Source organism: Aricia agestis, chromosome 3, assembly GCF_905147365.1.
Source record: "Aricia agestis chromosome 3, ilAriAges1.1, whole genome shotgun sequence".
In the NCBI taxonomy this organism is placed as follows: Eukaryota; Metazoa; Arthropoda; class Insecta; order Lepidoptera; family Lycaenidae; genus Aricia; species Aricia agestis.
The window spans coordinates 5,163,512-5,182,656 of record NC_056408.1 but is presented as its reverse complement, the minus strand read 5'-3'; the positions used below and the strand labels follow the sequence as shown (position 1 = coordinate 5,182,656).

Below are 19,145 nucleotides of genomic sequence, written 5' to 3'. Positions count from 1 at the left end.
AAGAAGTTACTAAATATAGCTAAGCCTTAAAGAACCTTAAGTAGTCAGAAGTCTTAAGAGGATACAACAGCGGCTAGAGAAATGAAAAAAAAGTACGTGTAATATCTATAGTTGTCTCCCTTACCTCAAGCCTATACCGCAGAACGCGATAGAGACAACTGCAGAAAATCCAGAAAATCAACGATTCGTTGTCCCCTGATTCCTTCTCCAAAACTTAACCGATTTAAGTACTTTTTTCATTAAAGATTAAAAAAAGGCTTGAGCTGTGTTCCTATGTTTTGCTTTTTTTGTATAATCTAGCCAAATCTGTTTTCTGGACGTTTGAACACAGTGGAAAATCTGGCCATTTTTTTGGGTTTTTGAACGTTCATATCTTATTTAATAATTAAATTATGAAAAAAAAAGAAAACATAGGGACATTGTATTAGTGGCCGTAGATATTCAGGAAAAAAATTATAAATCTACTAGCATTATCCAGGGAGGAAACAGGGGACAACGTTTGTATGGAAAAAAGGGCGGTGTGGAATCCTCTTAAGCTAGGAAATATTGTAAGGTTTCCTAGCGCAGAAAAGAGCAGTTGTTATATCTATATATTAATACGTGAGAGAAAAACTTTGTAACCCTTTTTACGAAAAATGGGGAAACGTAGGTGCATGAAATTTCGCACAGTTATAGTTTATATGGTAAAGGAGTGCATCGAGCTAATATTATTCTAAAATTATGCTTTTATCATATATATTTTTAACAAATAAAACGTTACACACACTACGACGCTACTACTAGGAAAAATGACAGATTTTTGAGTGACAAGCCTATACATACGAATTATACTCTTTTATTTATGGTTGAAGTCTGTTGACAACAAGGTGACAAATTGAAAATGGATTATAGTTTTTTTTATTGAATCTCAGATACTATTAGACAATGCTTACACGGCCAGTCTGAGATCAGCGGAGTCCCAGAGACAAGTGTTGAAAAAAATATGAGAAAGCCAATATATTTTTTTACAAAATATAGGTACTTAGTAGTCCTAATGTCGTTGAAACTAAGGTCGAATTTCGACCATTGGGCGATCTCTAGTATACTGAATTCTAAATGGGTCAACTCAGGTCGAGAGACTGAGACTGCATCCGAAATCGAGATCCCACTCTTACAGGAGGTTCCGAGGACGACTTCCGAACACGTCGCGCCCCACGTCGCAGACGATACGTGTTTAGTGTTAGTTTAAGTATAAATGTATGTATGTTAGTCTATAAGGTATTTATAATATAGGCCAAGATGCCTGATATAATAAATAAATAAATTACCCCTATTAGTATCAATATTTATTAGACGCGAACGTTAATCTTAGGCACTACTATTACGGTCACATAAATAAGCATAAGACATGACATGAAGTAATTAATGTTAACAATATGCTCCGTAAGGCATTACCTATTTCCTGCAAGTTATTTCTAATAATGTTAGAAAACTTTAGCCCATCCTAATGTGGCTTTAATTCATCGCAAATTTCACCATGCATATGGTTCCGTATATGCATGATGAAATTCTATATATAATCACATAAAAATTGTATCGTCTAGAAGCATGTCCATGTGCATTATTATTCTACTAACCTCCTTACTATATGCTACGCGAAATTGGTCCTGCAAAACTATGTTGCAGGCGGGCGCCTCAAGTCATTGATCGAACATTACTCAATTCATTCATGTTCCGATAAGTACCGCTTGCTCTAGTATTGTTCTACGTTAATGTCACTTGTAAGATAAAACGCTTCCTTGTTAATCCATAAAAGTGTAGTTTATGACCTGCCAGACTCGACGATTACGGATATTTGTCAATTTGTTACATTACTTCAGAGATATTTAGAAGGGGACTGAGTTATCTATCTTATTACCCAAGGAGGGTAAAATTTTCGAATATTTCCTTATGGTTGGTTGATTGATTTCAGCTTGAGACTCTAAAGTTCAGAGAAATCATAATATTCCTCTTGGTTATCAGAGTGACTCGTATTAAAATTGTAGGCAATCGGGCTTTCCAACAAATATATTAACTTACCATCATTAAAGTGTAACTTGCTGATATTCAGTCTATTCTCTATTATTATATTCGCCCTTGTTACCCTTGTATTACCTTGTATAGTAATAATAATAATAATAATAAAAATTTTATTCAAACATAAATACAATACACTGCACACACTAAAGCAAAAAAAAAAAAAGCAAAAAATAAACCAAAAGAAAAAATAAAACAAACAACAAACTACAAAAAAAAAATATGGCATCATTAGGCAGTGCATTGTATAATGCCGAAAAGGATACCCACTAAGGCCATTTAGCCGAAACTTTTTCGTTTTCGCTTCGTAATAGAATCGCCGATCAAAATGTATGGAATTGACATAAGACGCGTCGAACGTCAACGTCATATTAACGAACGCTTATGTCAATTCCATACATTTTCATCGGCGATTCTATAACGAAGCGAAAACGAAAAGATTTTGGCACACCCCCCAGGTGTATTACCACGGCGCAGAACACTGCACCGCGGTACCTGATCTTCCGTGGTTCCTATACATATTACGCCTGACGCACGACAGATTCAACATAAATAATAATAATAATATATAATAATACTGTACATAATATAATAATACAATAAAATAATAAAACATCATTTAGCATACTTAAATAAGAGTACGGTAGCTGCTATTTACGATACGGCACGGCATAACACCCGCACCTGTGACGCAACGACATTCCAGAATCCAGCTTCAGGAGATAAGTGCCTATTTCCCGCGCTTCAGTGCCTGAAACGAAGTTGTACGGGGAGCACGCGCAGGTGTGCGCTCGCGCCGACCTCCTGTGACCTACATAATTATAGCTCGAAGGACCATAGATGTAAACGTATAAAGGACATAATATTTTCTACAATAACTATTCAGACACCAGTTAATATAATCTGTCGGTAACTCGGTACCATTACCTGATCTGCGATAAATTAAACCAGAACTAATAAATACTCCTACATTGACTTTACTGGAGGTATTTATTGCTCTAGTTTGTATGTTGATTTTTATCTTGGTGATTAGCAAATGCGAATATTGCTGAATTTGGTAAACCGTCCCATTCATATTAATGATGTGGTGTTTTATGAGTTGTTGGCATGTAAAATCGATCTTCATCATCATCATTATTGGCTTCACACGATAGCCTAGCAAATTGTCAAGCGCGGGTACTGTTGCACAATGGCATTAAGCAGAAAAGAGATAGTATCATGGTGTGCTAAGCGAAAGATTGTTCTACCGAATATCCTCAAGTTTCTTCTTAATTCTCCAAAGTATCAAATAGGTTGAGCATCTTAAGGCCATCCCCCGAGCAAACGACCTTGACCATACATTTGACGCGTTACCGAGATCGCACCAAAATCCTATTTTTTTTACTTATCTTAGTACAAAATTGATTAAAAAAAAATTCTAACGGGGAATATGTAGTTAATGAAATTGTCTATTGTCCTGTGTTTCAAATAAACGTAATTTGTAAGTACTAGTGAAATACTGAAAGTATGCTTCAATTTTAATAAATTGGTATTACTTTGGAAGCTAATATCATGAGTATAATAAACAAAAATAGGAAATTAATAAGGGGAAAGGAATGTTGATATACTAAAAATTATTGCCGTATTTTTATTATAACTTTGTAGCTTTCAAATTATGAGTTTATAAGGCTCTAAATACGGTAAATTACGGCATCTCCGTAGGGGGAGCGCCTTAAGCGTGACGACGAAACAGTTAACGAACACACACCTACGCATTTACTATAACATATCAAGAAATTATTTTATTTGTTAATTGTTGAGGTCAGCTCCACAAATACACCTCTACTGACCTTTTGTAAGAAAAAAAGTCACGTTATGTAAATAATTTAATTAAGTAACCGGAACTGTGCTGACCAGCATGGGTGTGACTCACAGAACCAGTCGCTTCACCCACACACTTTCATAAGTTATCGGCTATTCTGTTTGGATGCTGCTTAATTGATAGTGAATAGATTATTTGAAACTGCTGGAAAATCTTGGTATTGTGTGAGATTTTGTTAAATATATGTTAGTTCTATTAAAATAATCTTTATGTTTAAACATCTATAATGTTATAAACATTTCTCCGACTTAAAAATTAAGAGGTTCAACACTTGGATTTTTTTGAATGTTCATTGATTTTTCCATCGTCTGTAAACTGATTGTTTAAATTCTGTTGTTCTCGTATAAGACTAATTTCAAAGTTTCTTTTGATATTTTGGTGTAGAGTAGGTATAGACCTAAGGATGAAGAGGGATGTTGCCTGATACAGGCTAAACCTACTAGGTAGCTTCCATCACTGTACTTTTACTGTAACTTTTGTACTTAAATGAAATAAAAATTATTTATTTATTATTTATTTATTTAATGATGATCTTTGCGGAATCGAGAGAACTTCTCTTAAATAATGGTCATAGTAAACCATCAATTCTTCTTGTTTCTAGATTTCAAGATGCTCAAATAAAAACCTACGTAAATAATACATAACACGTAGAAAGTAACAATATAATATTATGTTATATATCACATGGGTTTTTATGCTCGGCTAATCCGATACTAATGACACCTCATGCATCAAAATCTGTCAAGTCGTTTAGTGAGTGCGCCTTTCACGTAATTAAAAGTATCAACATACTGACAATTAAGAAATACTAACCAAATTTTGTAACGTTGTTTGCTATAATAAATTACTATTCGTTATAATTGAACATAACTTGTTTGGTTAATGTTAATTATATTGTTGTCGGTAATAATATGTCTTGATATGTTAACAATTGATTTTAATGATTTCATGTCCGAACCGGAAACGTAATGATTGAGATATGAAATATAACTTATTTATTTTCATAAAAATTGATGGCCAAGAAATTGTATTTCTTATACTTTAATTTCTCTCACAAAGTTTATCTTTTGTTGATTTGTTTACTGTTTGCCGTTGGTCAATGAAGTACCCTGGTAGCAAGACAAGCTCATGTTCAAAAACCCAGAAATCGGGCATGAAGATGAACTACGAGTAATTTTAGGTACCGACTTTTTTTTAATCTAACCGCCGTACTCAGAGACATTAACGGCCATTCCCAATATTTGATCTATCTCTGGTTTTGCCCTACTAGAGATAGGAATAGCTCACAATTGACATAAAATATATGTCTCTAATGTCAGCTATTCCTATCTCTAGTAGGGCAAAACCAGAGATAGATCAAATATTGGGAACGGCCGTTAGTTATGATTAACCTTCAATTAAATGAAGAGTTTGACAGATAATGTATGGAGCTTATGTCAAAATTTTGAATGGGAAATAATAAAACGAGCGAATAAAAAATTACTTTGCGACTGATGTAATTGTAACTAAAAAAAAGTGATGATGATTTTAATAACATGAGCGGTATTAATTGGACTAAGCGAAAAATAAACTAAAGTAACGACTAATATTGATTTATAATAAAATCTAGAACGAGCTTACAAAACGTGGATTGCAATTAATCTATTTCAGATATTAAAATTCTATCCGAGCGACTATATTACTAAGTGAGCGACTGGAAATACATAGCGGGCAACCATGTCACCATGGCAACGTCCATCCGTCCCGTCGCACAAACAATGGTCGCCGTCAGTCTCGAGTTGTAATAATTTACTATTATTTATTCAAAAAATGCACTTATCAATATAAAAAGTACCCAGTAGCCGATTCTCAGACCCACTGAATATGCATATAAAATTTGGTTAAAATCAGTAAAGCCGTTTCGGAGGAGTACGCGGCCTAACATTGTGATACGAGAATTTTATATATAAGAAGATGATCACACCTTCCGAGCAGAGTGCTCGGCCAAGAGCACTGTCTCGCCACTATTATTACTCGGTAGGTGCAATCAGGCCCTTGTTAAATCCCTTATATTAATACCCTAGTGGGATTTGATACCATAACATAGGCTTCCAGGCATGTAAAAACTGGTTGTACCCTCCATCATCATATGCTTTCTCCAGTGTTTATCGTGCAAGATTCTAGCACACCACAAAACATAATTACTACAATAATTACAAGACGCACTTAATTGCTATTCCCGGAGGTTCACGGACAATGCACAAAGATAGCATTCCGATGTTTAGAATTTCATACGTTTATTTGTTAGCTAATCAATAGGAAACAATAAGAGGGGTGAATATGTGCTAATTGTGCATTGTTCGCCATTGTGGGAGACAATGTTGGGAGCTGTGCTGACCTCAGATAAGATGCAATGCTTTTTGTACCGCAACTTTTGTTGGCTAACTTGTTGCCACGATATAAACATACGGTAGAGTAAATCTGTTTTAACGTTAAAATCGGATTATTGACGTTACTGAAGAACTATCCTATATTTTGGTCACATAATTTGCTGATAACAAGACAGAAAAGTTGGTTGTGATGTGAAATTTTTTAAGGGAAATCACAGTTCAATCACCTACTACTACTAAGCTCCTGTTATGACTTAATTACGACTTTCACTAGACTAACAATAACAGCTGCCCTTTAAGACGCAGAAGAACAAGGCGTCTAGTTACCATAATAATTATTATTATGATGGGAGTATGGGACTACAAGCATAGTACAGCGTGACTGGTGAGGCATGATCAATACTTAGGGAGAGTACTCGGTACTCGATTCTCATTATAATTATGTAATAAAATTAGGTACTTAATTTCTGACCAAATTCCCTTTAAATAAATGAACCATGGACACTTAGTAAATTACTATGCGGCTGGCGCCCCGCGCCGCGCGCTACCCCTACGTCCTCGAGTATTGAACATGTCTCACTCATGCTGTATAAGTCTTATTTTGAAGTCCTTTTTGTTTCATTAAAATACTTCCAGACACAAACAAAACATGGAATTTTATTAGCATATCTTACATTATATTGTAATTTGAATTATCATGTTTTTATGTCAAGGTCTACATAATCTTATGTAATTGTTACAGATGGAGTCTAGAGACAGGTGATATGAGGAATGCGAAAACATCGGAGTAAGAACTGCTGCGTGAGTACTTTTATTTATATTACCTTTACTGGATGTACTCGGCCAAGGGCACTGTACAAAACATACAGAGTGCTCGGCCGAGAGCACTGTCTCGCCACTCTACTCTGAGGCTGGTATAAATAGTCAGCACTCAAGATGCGTCTCGGTCTCAAGACACGGTTCAGGCTCTGTGATTGGTTGGCTGCCAACATTTGGACCAATCATAGAGCCGAACCGCGTCTTGAGACCGAGATGCATCTTGAGTACTGACTATTTATACCGGCCTAAAGGTGTAATCAATGCATAATTCTAACACCTCTGCAGCCATTTTATTTACTACCTTGCCTCTATGTGACTATTTAGATTGTAGAACAATTAAATTATATCAAATAATGACACTTAAAATTCTATTCTGCTATTTAATTTCCATTTAAGGTTAAAGTATTCAGTTATTCACAAACCAAAATATGCATTTATTCAAAAAACGTGTCAACTAGTTAACAAGATTATTTATAGTTATTAAAATAAAATTAAGATAATTTAAATTAAGCGGTTTTGATATCTAAGGGAGTCTAGTAAGATGTCTCCTGTTTGTGTATATGTTTTAATCATTAAAAATAACATAAATTAAATTTAATGTCTTCATTGCTTGTAATTGATAAGAATTTATTACTTACATCTTCTACATGGGTTATTTATTACTGTGGTCTCTTGTGTAATCAATTTCCTGTAACACAAGTATAAAGCTAGAGATAAACAGTTATAGTAATGGAAAAGCTGAAAACTAGAAAATTCATTCGTGGGAGAGCCATGCTTCGGCACGAATGGGCCGGCTCGACCGAATAAATACCACGTTCTCACAGAAAACCGGCGTGAAACAGCGCTTGCACTGTGTTTCGCCGAGTGAGTGAGTTTACCGGAAGCCCAATCCCCTAACCCCTACCCTATTCCCTTCCCTACCCTCAACTTTTCCCTTCCCTTCCCTACCCTCCCCTATTACCCTATTCCCTCTTAAAAGGCCGGCAACGCACTTGCAGCTCTTCTGATGCTGCGAGTGTCCATGGGCGACGGAAGTTGCTTTCCATCAGGTGACCCGTTTGCTCGTTTGCCCCCTTATTTCATAAAAAAAAGACTCAAGTTGCGAATTTAAATGTTACCCAAGAGGCCAATTATATTGATGACTTAAAATTTAGACTCTCATTAAAATCGGATTTGCCGCTGTTGTTGAAACAAACTAACATACCCCTGTCTTAAAGGCTTTTCCTCGTATATAAAATATAGAAATATTAATTTTACTTCAAAGTGTATATTATACATGTAATGAAGCCGGTGGAAATAACGCTGTGTTAATGTCGCAGCCAACTGGTTTAAATAGCCGTTCAATCAAATAGCTAGCCCTTTGACTGAACAACACCATTTAATCACACGTCTAGCTTTTTAATTGAATATTTTAGTCGCTCAAAACGTTCAACACTACAGCTGATTCAAAAGCCGTTTGATTGAATTAGTTTAGCGCTCACCACTGCAGCGCTAGGTGCGTTTTGTTTACAATATGGCGTCAGCTAACCGGTGTTTTGTGGTTGTATTAAGATATTTTTCGTAAATATAGTGTTCAAAATGAGTTAGAATACAATGAATCTGCTTGTTATCATTACGCTTGTGTAATAATAGAACTAAACGAATGGTCACCTTAGTTAATTTACCATTTAACCAGTTGGCTAAGCGTCATCTTGCTGTAGTGTTGAACGTTGCAGTCAACATGTCGGCTAAACGACGTATAGCCGTGTGATTGAATGACGTTGTTCAGTTAAAGGGCTAGCTGTTTGATGGAATGGCTTTTTTAACCAGTCGACTGCGACATAAACACCACTGACGGGCGCACTCAAACACATAAATTAAAGATTTCCTACTTAACTTTAATTTACTGAAGATTTTTAGATGATAAGTATTATATAGCTTATTAATTTAAAATCTTCATTAAATTAAAGCTAAGTATTCTAAGTAATCATTAAAGGTGTGAAAGGGTGGCAATGATTTTCATATTTAAAAAAAATATACTTCCTTTTTGCATCAAGTCAGATAAAAATCTGTCCACATCTTGTTTCACAACATTTCCCACAGTCTCCCATTCCAGTAATTCCATACTGTGTGACTGTTATGTAAAAGACCGCAGACCATGAGAATCCTCCATTGTTCCAAGCCGCAGCTTTACAAACCGCACTTGAAGCTGTTTGGTTAGCATTTATCATCATGAACTTAGTTATAATTACTTTTGAAGCTTAAGCATGATGACCATAGAAATGCGAAAGATTAAAAAAAACTATTAGAAGGTTTTATTTTTTATTTTGTCAATCTGGGACTATTTCTATTCTTAAAAAATCTTTCTGTAGTAACCATGCTAGTAGTATTGAACCTTGGAGGAAAAGAGAGTCTAGTAAAGGGTAAAGCTTTTCTTAAAGCACTGAACCCAAGTTACGAAGGCTCAAGGATAGTTTCCTAAACTATCCTTGAGCCTTCGTAACTTGGGTTCGGTTGCTAGGATCATTTTTTCATACATTATTTACAATAAGCTAAAAACTCATTTTTTTATTGAGATGTTAAACTAAAAACGATTATCAGAATATAGTGTTCTTACCATTTTTGACTCTTTTAAAACGTTTCCACCTCTGTATGAATTCTATAAAAGGGATGCATAAACTGTATACAATATTATGTTAACAATAAAATACACAAACGAGATTATTAAACAGAACTGCGTACAGAGAAAAAATATCAACACGGCAAATGGTTTGTGAGTTCTGGATGTGGTTTTAAAAGGCTTTAAGAGTGTTTCACACTATCTGCTAACTTTCAGCCCATTCTTTTACTTTAATATATTAAAAAAATTGAAATGCCCAAACTTTAAACCCGACATTTATCACAAAAGTCGTACGAAAAAGTGTTGAAATATTATTTTTTGTAGAGTACAACTTTGTCTAACTTACTTTTACGATAAAGGGGTATAAAGATTTTTCTATGGAGCTTGTCCGCCATTGTGGTTTTCCACGTTCGCGAATATTTTTTTCAAAAATGTTCAGCTAACATCAATACAAACAAAAAATAATCTTGGACGAAACCGCGTAAAGTAAACAACTTTGGCAGCTCAAATCTTTGAAATGTGACACTTTACGCGGATTCGTCCAAGATTATTTTTTGTTCGTATTGATGTTAGCTATCCATTTTTGAAAAAAATATTCGTGAACGTGAAAAAATACAATTCCGGACGGTAGGTTGGCCAAAATTTTCATACCCCTTTGTCGTCTTCGAGGAAAACGGGAAAAGCATCAATTTCGTACATTTGACCTTAAATAAATTTTTTTGCTCGAGGATTTTTAAGGATTAACGTCTCTGGCCTCTGCCAATATTCAGCTCTATGCGATTTTTTCCTAGGCTACGACTTATTTGTGGCTAATAAGTCTGGGCTCATTGCTTACTAATGTATAAGCAACCTTAACAATGTAAACCTCATGCGGCCTACAAATCGCTTATTCAACAAAATGGCGAACTTATGTTCATCGAAACAAAGTCTTATCGACCGGTTACAAAATGACACCACTCCACTAAGTGGGCTTATAACCAGTTTATTGTTGAGTATTACTTATTTAATAGGGAAAGGCTTTCAATCGAAAGTTTACGGATTATCGAAGTAATGATCGTATTATTGGCTATTGACCATTGTATATTATAAGATTAAACCAACGGCAGTACGGGCAGTTATCGTCGCATAATAATAGTAATAGATTTAGATGTGAATTGATAGAATAGAAGAGCTGCTGAGTCTTATTAGAGAGCCAATGATTACTATAAGTAACGTTAGTTTTCATAGTTGAGTTCTCTACCCTTTTTCTTACATCCGTGGGTAGATCTTTGACTTTAATCATTCGGGACTCGTGTTTCTGGACTATGCATAAAAGTTACACCCATAGAAATATAAAAATTACTTTAATATTTTTGTGAAAATGTTCATTACAGTTAAGTCATAATTAAATGTCTCTGAGCGGGATCGTTAGATTTTTATTGTCTTCAAAGTACTATGGCATTGTATGCTATTCCCATAGTCTTCTAGTCAGTTGCGACTTGCGATATATGCGTTAATGATAGCAAACATAACTGCCCTCCTTCGTTTTATGTAAAATCGATTATAAATCCCAATGTGACCAGTAAAACGGAATGTCATAATATTACATAATCGATAATCTATTTTATCGTTACTAACTAGTAACACAAGTAGAAATACTTGAGTTATCAAATTACCCACCAAAACCCGGGTTAAAATATTCATATTGCGTTACGCATATCTTAATATCCAATAACCGTATTTTATATTGTTTAGTACTACCTACATTCGATATATCAAACAGCGAGAGTCGAGACCACAGACTTATAAAGGGTTGACATGCCTCTTAGGGCAGGAGTTCCCAATCTTTTTCAGCCTACGGCACAATCACATCACACGTCACAATATTTTGTCACGGCGCCCTACTCTGCCTAGCTATTACAAAAATATACACAAAAAAAAAATACGCCTGCCAAGTCCGGCGGCGCAAGCCCGAAATTCTAGAGTCTAGTGGCTTGAGAATTTAATTCGATTTTTTTTTCGGACATTTCATTATTATTAAAAAAGACGTTTCATTATTACAATGAGTGCTATTTCATATTGTAACATATTTTTGTCAATACCATGTACCGGTGGTAGGCAACGTAGTTTCTTCGTTCGACTTTCAAAAAGTGTATCATGATACCCATTTTGAATAAAAAGATATTTTATTTTATTTATCATGTTTTTGCAAATAAACGTTCTTCTTATGACCTTCACTTCAAATTCAAATTGGTAGCATTTTTGCTTTGATGCATTCATTGTATACTAGTTTTTCCATATCGAAAATAATTTACTTAACTATAATATCAGAAAGATCTATCGTCATTTTGTGCCACGAACACACATACCGAAGAGCATTCTTATAAATAATATAATCTAACGGTATGTCTTCTCTTTACTACCCTATTGGTTGCACTCAAAGGTTGCACCTTACTTTCGGCCATTGATGTGCAATAAAATAGAGCATCATAAATTGGAGTGTTTTTGTAAATCATTGTAACTTTTAGGTAACTCATAACAGTAACAGCAGTTCGAAGCGTTTAAGGTTCTGTTAATGTAACGAAAAATGTTATGAATATGTATTGATGTTTTAAAATTCTTCGTCTACATCTCACTGATAACTTTTTTTATAGAGTAATTACAACAAAACATGTCGATTCTACGTATATTCTTAAACCATGTTCAAACGCAGACTATAATTATTTAAGCAGACAATCTGACAAGCTATGCCAAGAAATACGCGAAATCCAATCTGCCATAATATTTAGCTATTTGGAATTCCCCTCTTCTCTGTCTTTAGACAAATAATAACTGCTATCCGTCTTTGTATCCGTTTCTGGGCAGAGCATAACTCATAAAGTTATGCAACTAAAGTAAAAAGTAAACACCTGTTCGGTAGGTGGGCTCGACGGGTGGCGCAGTGGAAATAGTTTTATTATATTACTGCTTATTATACAGTTAATATCCAGATATTATTTATCGATGGTCATTTAGAAATTAATTGTATTGAATTAAGTTTGTATTAGGTATGCAATTATTCATCATTTTAGATCTAGTTACTGACACTTTTAGACTGGACTCTACTGTAGAGTTTTGTGCTATGTAATATAATTTATTTAAATTCGAAGTTGGATGTCTAGACAGTACATGTACTATCAGAAAAGTTGATTCCTAGGCAGATGGGGCCTGGGGGCCTACCTAGTTTGGTCGCTTTACGTCAAACCCAGGCGACAGATCACAATTAACATTGAATTGACATGATCCGACCAAATGACGTTGGTCTGTTAACTGCCTAGGAATCTATTTACTCGATGGTACATTGTACACCTTATACAGTTGCTTAGTGGTTACCTAAACAAAAAAGCTAAAATAAAAATAAAATTGAAACTAAAGCTAAAATAAAAAATAAAAAAAATTAAGATTTCAGCGTAAACTTAAAGTTATGTGTCTCGATCGTGCTAGTTTAATCCGACATCAATACAGCTTTGATCCACTCCGGACTTCATCGAAAAGCAAAAGCGTATTCAGAAACGTCAAATAAAAGAGACAGCATAGATTTATGGAGTTTCGACAAAAGAACGTTTTATATTAATAGTATCTATACTGCCTCTAAAGTCTAAACAGTGTTAAAATTAATGTGACTTTAAATTATCTAAATCAGGGAATAGTTCTCAGAAGAATTCGAACCAATACAACCTAACCTGATACATTCGTCTTGTAACTGACAAAATTTCTTGCGAGGTATTTAAATGTAATTCCTGTGTCGTTCACACCCACCAAAATGTATTGTTTCTATGGTCAATATTACCTAAACAATATAACAGAAACAGAGGTCATTTGTCACAGTGTAACATTTGATTACTAGTGAAAATACATGTATCAGTTAGTATAATTTGACCAAACAACATGCTACATAGGACATTCCAGAAAGGGCCGTTTCGACATAGCCACATTCCAGCTCAAGGTAGTTTAGATTACCTTTAGTGTTTAAAGTGAACTCTATGTTTAAAGCATAAAGGTCTAGTCCTGGGTAAAATATTTATGAACTGACCGAGGTGCCGGAAGAGTGAATTACACGCTGCGAAATTGTGAAGAGGTAACGTCTTCCTTAAACTGACCAGAGCCGTCCGTTAAGTTAACGGAGTTCCTATATTAAATTGACGATATTATAAATTAAAAATAATGTTTTTACATTGCAAAGACGTCATTTGGTATGATGAACTGTTTCTTTTTTTCTTGGCTAGCCTTCTATATACAGCTATTGATAATTTTGTGTTTGTTATTTTGTGTAACCTTCGCACCCATTTCATAATAATTCATAAAAGTATCAAAACGTTAACAGCGGATTTTTTTATTGCAACTTTGAATAAGATAAAGTGCATTTACAAGCCATTCCAATAAATTAAACTAAAAGACTTTAGAGTAACAGTAATAATTATTGCAGTCAAGACAAGCACGCTATGTAACCGGTAGTTATTATTAAATTCAATCTACTATCATGTAAAGAAATTAATTTAACTTTTCATTTAAAATCTACCGTGTACCGCCTACAGGTGTGTTTTAATCGCGCTATCTTTAGAACGAAGCCAACAGTGGGAACTTGTGTTTAAAACATAAGAAAGGACTTATATACGTGGAAGAGCCATGCTTCGGCACGAATGGGCCGGCTCGACCGGAGAAATACCACGTTCTCACAGAAAACCGGCGTGAAACAGCGCTTGCGCTGTTTCGCCGAGTGAGTGAGTTTACCGGAGGCCCAATCCCCTACCCTATTCCCTTCCCTTCCCTTCCTTACCCTCCCCTATTACCCTATTCCCTCTTAAAAGGCCGGCAACGCATCTGCAGCTCTTCTGATGCTGCGCGTGTCCATGGGCGACGGAAGTTGCTTTCCATCAAGTGACCCGTTTGCTGGTTTGCCCCCTTATTTCATAAAAAAAAAAATTGCTCATGTAAATTCGCTGCGCCGAAATCCGCACGGGAACCGTACATTTTCAGGAATAAGAGCTTACCTGTGTCCTTTTCCTGGACTTAAAGTATCTTAATATCAAAATTTCACCAAAATTGACTGTACGTACGGCTTAACCGTGAAGAGGTAACAAATATACTTTTTCGAATTCATACTTCCATTATTGTAAATGCGAAAGTGTGTCTGTCTATCTGTCTGTCTGTTTCCTCTTAACGCCCAAACCGCTAAACAGATTTTTCTGAAATTTAGTATGGAGATACTTTGAGTCCCGGGAAAGAACATAGGATACTTTTTATCCCGGAAAAGTTTACGGTTTTCGCGTGAAAAACGAAATGGCGCAACGAAGTTGCGGTCGTTATATAGTTAAAAATATTTATATTTGTATTTTTATCCAATTACTAAAGTAGTAAATTAAATACTAATAGGTAACGAACGGCCTCCGCAATTCAAATCACATTTATAATGACTGCAATAACTATTACTGAAAACAAAAGTATAATGGAGTCCATTATACGGAGTGGCCCAGTCATCTGGGCCACTCGATCTAGTTGGTCAGATTACGGGCACGGGTAGCACGTTTGACCCAGACGAGACCTTGATGGGTTTTAATCAAACCCTTATTACCATCTTGATTGGTTATCCAAATTGGACTCATGACATAGCGAACCAGACTTTACAACCTTTCATCAAGTTAATACAAAAATATGAAGACATTCGTATTAATAAGGCCTATTCTTTGCTAACCCACCCTTTCAATGTTTTTTTTTTAATGGAAAAGTTTCCGGTTAAAAAAATATAAAATTCGCGCCTGGACACTCGTCATACTAGGTCTTTTTAGTCGTGTAACTAACACGACTAGCTAAGACTCTACTCATTTATTTCACAAAGTCTTTTGTCTCATTTTATAATGTGTTTTGAGTATATTATTATGGCGGAATATACCGAAATTTTCATTAAAACTGTCACTCATAACGTTCTTTTTCCATTATTCAATCCAGATCTTTCTCAATCTTTTCAGCGATTCTAGACGTTAACATATACAAATTACAGGCTGTTCGGGTGATCACCGTTATCCTTAAAACCATTAATGAGCCCGTCAAAATGAACAACTTTTTCTATGAGAAACCAACCCATACAAATTGCTGATCCGGGCAATTTGTATGGGTATGAAGGCATTTTTTTTGAGTTCCCAGCATTGTTCATAGAATATTTGTCATAGAAAAAGTTGTTCATTTTGACGGGCTCATTTGATGGTTTTAAGGATAACGGTGTTCACCCGAACAACCTGTATACGTACTAGTTACTACACATTTATAACATTTCTATAGTATAGCAAATAAGTTTCTGTATAAACTTTATTAAAATTATCTTCTGAGTTCTAACCCCACGGTACTCGCAGGGTATACTTATCCCGATTAGATAACGGGATAGGAACAAAGTTGCAGGGTATCGCTGCAGATAAAATTACACACTCGGTTTCCTTTACGTTTTCATTATGTCTTTTAACTTATATTTAAATTATTTACAATTTTCTAGCAGGAACCCCTTACTGTAGTTTTCAATTATTATTTAATTTATGTGGAGAAAAGGATTGGTTAATAACTAGCACTGAATAGTGAATAATTTCGTATGCCACGCGTACATTTACAGTTATCAATTTTCTTGTTTAATACAAAAAAATATTGTTTGCACATAATAAATATCTTCATCTTATAAACTAAACACTAATGGTCTTACTACAAAATATTTAAACAACTGTTGAACAGTTGATTAGAAAAAAATCAGTGCAAAATAAATCAGTACAAAATGGTCCCAAACAACTGTTCAATAGATTAAACACCTTTTGTGGTAAGACCGTATATTATTTTACTGTTAAGTGTGAAAGTCAAGACTGGAGAAGGTGTCAAAATAACAATCAATGCACACATTAGTTATGATAATCCGTGTTGATGATAATAATTAAGCTGTTCGCTTGTTTTTCTTTCAGTAATAGTTACTGAAAGAACTATTACTGAAAGAAAAACTAAAATTTTACAGGAATTGGGCGCACGCATCAGCGTGATTTGAGAAAACTTAAGAAAGCAGAACAACGCAGTTTAACGCTTTTAAAACTTGTGTCGCGCAAACCTCTTTGAGTTGCAATTAAAATTGTTACGCTACTATATTTATTTGTATTGTGGCAACTGCTATCACGCATCAGTTAATTATTTTAAACGGTGCAGTTAAACATTTCTCAAGTCCCACGTTATGCTACTGGCATATTTTGCTTTTCTCACGGAAGGAGGACTTTTTGTTTAAATTATAAGTTTTTTAGTTTAAATTGACAAGGCTGTGTAGAGCTTGTCCGGATTAAAATAAAGCGCCCCTCTTTTGTATTTATATTATAAAAATATCCAAAGACGAACTCTCCTTTTAAAAAATTACATTCATGCCAGCTATTCAAGTACCTAATGGCTGCCATACACGCTACGGTTTACCGGAGAGGTCCACCTGTGCAGGTATGCCTGCGCAGGCAGACCGGATTTTGTGTGGGAATAGACCTACAGTGCAGTTTTTAGGCCTGCGCAGTCGACCGGCGCAAAATCGAAAATCAATTCTTTCGAGTGACTCTTGCTCAGGCACCTGCACAGGTGGACCTCTCCGGTAGACCGTAGCGTGGATGGCAGCCATTACTTGAATAGCTGGCATAAATGTAATTTTTTAAAAAAAGAGTTCATCTTTGGATATTTTTATAATATAAATACAAGAGAGGGGCGCTTTATTTTAATCTGGACAAGCTCTACACAGCCTTGTCAATTAAAACTAAAAAACTTATAATTTAAACAAAAAGTCCTCCTTCCGTGAGAAAAGCAAAATATGCCAGTAGCATAACGTGGGACTTGAGAAATGTTTAACTGCACTTTTCTACTACTCTACTACTGATATGTTGATTTTGTGATCAAACTAAGTTCGGTGAAAATGTTTTCTTAGATTTACGCGAATATTTTGAGCGAAGTAGTGCTCAAACTATAAACAAAATTCGTATAAACTACCTAAATTCTAAGTATACTACAAGCAACTGATAGTTATAGTCACTGACAATTTAAGCTATGCTATGCAGTGAGAGTTATAGTCTTCGTTAGGTATAGTAGGTAAGGATGGCGCCAGCAACTTTCGCATTTTTAATATAAGTTTGGACGCCTCCGTGGTCTAGTGGTATAGAGCGCGGCTCTTGACTCGGATGTCGTGGGTTCGATTCATGTTATTCATTTTCACATTCATGAAACATGTTATTTCCAAGTTTGGTTAGGACAATGCAGGCTGATCACCTGATTGTCTGACAAGTAAGATGATCCATGCGTCGGATGGGCATGTAAAAAGTCGGTCCTGCGCCTGATCTCTCGCCAGTCGTGTCGGTCGTCCGTCCCATTGGGTTATGAGAGTAGAGGAATATACACACACACTTGGGCACTATAAAATTACTTCTGCGTAGCTGGCCTGGTTTCAATGAAACCGGCCACCGTCACCGAAACCGGTGTGGGAGCTATTATTATTATTATTATAAGTTTGGATATAACTTTATTATAAACAGTATAAAGTAGAACTCATTCTACAAAATATGCAATAATTCTTAATAATCTGCATATTGATATGTAATTAAAATATTAGTGGGTGGCTTATCTCCAAATCTGCATACTTTATGGTTGAGATGAATCTTCCTAGAAGAATCGCGTATATCGAGGTTATCACCACGCCTATAGAAAGTTCAAACATCCGCGTGTTTTGTTTGCTGTTTCAATTGTTACTAGACAGTAGACTCCTAGTGGCTAGTCATAAGGTATGTGTCATAAAGTTATTTATTGGATAAACCTTGCTTTAGATCTCATATTGAAAGTAGTTTCAGACTGAAATTATATTCATTGAAAAAAAAAGAGCCTTCCAATTATTTACAGCAGTTAAAATTTTTAACTTCACTAAATAAGGGCAACATTGTATTTCTTTTATATCGTGGTAATTACATCGGTAGCGTTATATCCATCTGTATATAGCAGGGGCTTCCAAACTGTGCGCCGCGGCGCCCTGGTGCGCCGTGGAAAGGCAAAAGGCCGTGAGTCGATCCTCCATCATTATCCGAAACCACAAATATTATAAAATAAAATTATAAAATGAATTAGACAAAGCAGGCAGATGATTAAATATTTGTTTATTATTATTTACCTGCTTTACCTTACTAATTACTACAATCATTAAATGTGTTTATTTATGTATCTTTTTCTAATAGATACCTAGCTAGTAGGGCGCCGTAACAAAATATTGAGACGTGTAACTGCGCCGCCGGCTGAAAAAGATTGGGAATCCCTGGTATATAGCTTTAATTATAATATAGACTATAGATAGAGTATACAACTATACAGGCTGATACGGAAAGGCCGATCGTGCAAGTCGGACTGCTCGCGGCTTGTTTTGTGCACGGCACATATAACGTACAATTCCGGC

The 19,145-nt window shown here is 35.3% G+C and overlaps 1 protein-coding gene across 1 annotated transcript in view; it reads left to right on the top strand.

Moving 5' to 3' along the window:
* Positions 1-19,145, top strand: part of LOC121740584 (cadherin-99C) — a 190,473-nt gene that overhangs the window by 103,032 nt on the left and 68,296 nt on the right. Inside the window, exon 3 of the mRNA XM_042133320.1 lies at positions 7,028-7,086. The gene's annotated coding sequence lies outside the window, so the exon portion shown is untranslated. The remainder of the gene's footprint in view (positions 1-7,027; positions 7,087-19,145) is intronic.